A 4352-nucleotide genomic window follows, 5' to 3' on the forward strand; every position below is an offset into this window, starting at 1 on the left:
GAAAGCAGGCGCGGAAGGAGGCGGGAAGGAGGACGGCGCGCCGATTGGCTGAGCAGGCGGCCAATGGCTCGTGCGCGGTTTGCGGAGGGGGCGGGGATTCTGCAGTGCGCACGCGCGCGGTGCGGAGCTTGGCGGGAGGGGGCCGGGCGCCATCTCGCAGCAAGCCGGGGCGGTTGCCAGGCAACGCGCCGTGGCGTCGCCGGAGCGCAGCTCCCGGGGCTTCCAGGCAGGCCCAACGGGGCGGCGGCTCGCTATCGCGACTTATGTCGTGACGGCAGCTGGCAGTGCAGCCCTGAGGGGGGATCTGGAGGGCCCGTCGTCGTCCCGCTCCTCCCACGGGCGTGCCAAAGCCGCCGCCCCTCGTCGGCTGGCCCTGCCCGCGCCCACAGAGCGCGGCTGGCACAAGATGGCGGCGGCGCCGGGCAGGGGGGAGCAGCGAGCCTCTGCCCCGCCGAGCTCCAGCCGGGAGGGCCTGTGTGGGCTCCCTGGTCTCCCGGTATTGTAATCTGATTAAATAAAATAATAATAAAATAAAATAATAATAAAAGTAAAGTTTCTGGGCTCCCAAACTCCTTCCACAGAATAGCCTGTAGCAAACATTCCAAAAAAAATAAAAAATAAGTCAGGAAGGTTTCTCAATGAGTGTTCGATGATGAGGATGATATATAACATCTCCATCTGGTGACACTTACCCTCAGCTGTAAAAGTGCTTCCTGCCGTAGTGATTGAATCATTTGTTATAATGTTTTTATTGATGGGTGCAAACAGATACATATGTTAATGTGTTTCAGTGAAATGTATAGACCCCTTGTAAAAGAACTAATATGCTAAGGCAAATTTTCCCACAGCATTCTCCTCAAGAAACTGTCTGTTCTTGGCATGGACTGGTGTGCACTTTGTTGGGTTAGAAACTGGCTGGGTAGCTGGGCCCAAAGAGTTGTGGTGAATGGAGTCAAATCCAGTTGGAGGCCAGTCACTAGTGGCGTCCCCCAGGGCTCAGTACTAGGGCCAGTCCTCTTTAATATCTTTATCGATGATCTGGATGAGGGCATCGAGTGCACCCTCAGTAAGTTTGCAGATGACACCAAGTTAGGTGCGTCTGTCAATCTGCTTGAGGGTAAGAAGGCTCTGCAGGAGGATCTGGATAAGCTGGACTAATGGGCTGAGGCCAACTGTATGAGGTTCAACAAGGCCAAGTGCCAGGTCCTGCACCTGGGGCACAACAACCCCAAGCAGAGCTACAGGCTGGGAGCTGAGTAGTTGGAAAGCTGCCTGGCAGAGAAGGACCTGGGAGTGATGGTTGATAGTCGGCTGAATGTGAGCCAGCAGTGTGCTCAGGTGGCCAAGAAGGCCAACGGCATCCTACCTTCTATAAAAAGCAGTGTGGCCAGCAGGGCTAGGGAGGTGATCATCCCCCTGTACTTGGCTCTGGTGAGGCTGCACCTCAAGTACTGTGTTCAGTTTTGGGCCCCTTGCTACAAGAAGGACATGGAAGTGCTTGAGAGAGTATAGAGAAGGGCAACAAAGCTGGTGAGGGGCCTGGAGAACAAGTCCTACGAGGAGCGGCTGAGGGAGCTGGGCTTGTTCAGCCTGGAGAAAAGGAGGCTCAGGGGTGACCTTATTGCTCTCTACAGGTACCTTAAAGGAGGCTGTAGCGAGGTGGGGGTTGGCCTGTTCTCCCATGTGCCTGGTGACAGGATAAGGGGGAATGAGCTAAAGTTGCACCAGGGGAGGTTTAGGTTGGGTATTAGGAAGATCTTTACTGAAAGGGTTGTTAGGCATTGGAATGGGCTGCCCAGGGAAGTGGTGGAGTCACCATCCCTGGAGGTCTTTAAAAGATGTTTAGATGTAGAGCTTAGTGATATGGTTTAGTGGAGGACTGGTTAAGAGTTAGGTCAGAGGTTAGACTAGGTGATCTCAAAGGTCTCTTCCAACCTAGATGATTTTATGATTCTGTGAAACTAGTTATTATTCTCAGGGTGTACTAGTAACTGTTATAAGTTGCCCCCTTAATTAATTTTCAGAGAGCATTGCATTAATAATAGAAAGGAATTTATTGAGTAAGCAACAGCAAGCAAAACAGCGCTGGGCGGCTGGGGAGTCTCGGCTCCACCAACGGCGCGCACCTCACCCCCGCCAGGGTCCCTTTTTATATCTTGGTAATTCCGGGATTACGCAGTACATCCTGGTATATTCTGCAACTGCGCGCACTGTTGCTAGGGGGTCGTCTCTGTCCCTCTGGTGGTCGTGAAGATGAAGGCCGTAGTCTTCCTCGGCGTTGTGGTTCAACTTCTTTTTTTTATTTGGTCACGTTGGCCCAGCGTGAGACAGGAAGGCAGGATGTTGATACACTAGTTTAGCAACTGATCAGGAGATGGTTACATGAGCTTCGCAGCAGTGTCTTTAAACAAAAGAGGCAACTGAGATGCAGAAGGAGAGAAGAGGGGGGGGGGTCTCTTTTTTGTTACATTAAGCAAAAGAATTTTCATAGTGTCTAGCCAAGCATTATACAGCTCCTTACTTCAGCAGGGAGTTTTCACAACTCCCGTTCCTCAAACAGAACTCCTTGTTTTTTTACAAAAGACAATGAACAAACATTTATTGTGTATTACAATCCCTCCTTTTTCTTTTAGTTACTCATTTTGTTCATTGAAGCTCTGCAATGCCTGGCTACTAAGAACTATTTCCTCAACATCTTCACAAGCATTTTTAAATGAAGTTTAAATTAAGTTGTTTTTAAAAGAAGACTGCATGTGCCTGAAGGTTATATTAACCTTTTCAAAACCAATACTTTTTTAAACTTTCCAGAAATCAAATTATTTTAATATAGCATAATTAATTCCAAATTATTTTAATATAGCATAATTAATTCTAAGACTTCTACATGGGAGATAGTGTAGTTTACATGAGATGGCTGGTCCATGGAGAAGAAGCTGAGTAAAGGTGAAGCCAGCGATAGAAGAATGGGGGCTTGCTTAATCACATTAAAATAGATGTTGCTGAGTGTCTTTGCTTACTACTGTGCAAATTAACCAAAACAAGGAGTCACAGGGCTCCTCACAGAGGATGTTTCCTGACAAAAATGGGGAACCTGTCTCAAAATCAGCTGAGATCGACCTTGTGGTTTGGACAAGAGCTAGGAGCAGTTGAGTCTGGCAGGGGGTCAGCTAGTGGTGATGAAGAAGCATTATCAGCCTTCATCCCCACGACCCTCTGATGACCACCACCAAGTGCAGATGGGAGGAGTTTATGGAAATTACTTCTTGGAGCTAATTTTAATACAAAGCAGGGATAGGTTATGCATATGTATAGGCGTATTGGGAAACTTCATGCATATGTAACTCTTTACTGCATGTAACCAACGCAAGTTGCCGCGTTAGGGTGTGCGTGCCTTTGGGAGCTATCCCGCATGTACCCAGCGCTGAAACAAACCACATATCTACTTTATAACTCATTTGCTTTGAGTTGTAGAGTTCTTCAGCAAATCAAAGGCACATAAAAGTTAGGAACTCTGAATCAAGTTCCTAGTTCCATTCCAGAAAAAAAAAAAATATGGATGGAATTTATTCTAGGAGAATGCCTGTAATTGTTTCGATTCTTTGTTTTCTCTGTTTTGCATCAAGAGGTTTCGAGTTACTTGTTTATTTGTATTGGGTTTATGTGGTAAGGTTCTGGTAGCAGGAGGCTGCACAGGTTGCCTCCGTGAGAAGAGTCCAGAAGCTGCCCCATGTCAGATCAGAGCCAGCTACAGCCAGCTCCAAAAGGGACCCCACCACTAGCCAAAGTTGAGCCTGTGAGCATTGCTGTTTACGCCTCTGTGAGAGCAGATTTAAGAAAGGGAAATGGCACTGTGCAACAGCAGCTAGGAGAAAGAAGTCAGAAACTGTAGAGAAACAACCCTGCAGTCACCAAGGAGGGCAGGAGGTACTGCAGATGTTGAAGCAGAAGTCCCCCTGCAGCCCATGGGTCTCACATGAAGCAGATCTCCACGCTGCAGCCTGTGGAGGAGCCCCCAGTGTAGCAGGTGGATGTGGCCTGGAGGAGGTTGCGGCCCATGGAGAGCCCCTGTAGGAGCAGGCCCCAGGCCATAGCTGCAGCCAGTGGAGAAGAGCCCACACACAGGCAGGGAATCTGGGGGGAGTCGCAGTCGATGGGGGAGTCATGCCGGAGCAGTTTGCTCCCGAAGGATGGACCCTGTGGTGTGGACCCATATGGGAGCAGCTCTTGAAGAGCTGCTGCCTGTGGGAAGCCTCTGTAGGATTAGTTCATGAAGGACAGCATCCCATGGGAGGAATTTCATGCTGGAACAGCTGCCAAGAGTGACCACAAAGGAGCAGCACAGTCAAAGTGTT

This window comes from Anas platyrhynchos, chromosome 11 (genome assembly GCF_047663525.1).
Source record: "Anas platyrhynchos isolate ZD024472 breed Pekin duck chromosome 11, IASCAAS_PekinDuck_T2T, whole genome shotgun sequence".
Taxonomy (NCBI): domain Eukaryota; kingdom Metazoa; phylum Chordata; class Aves; order Anseriformes; family Anatidae; genus Anas; species Anas platyrhynchos.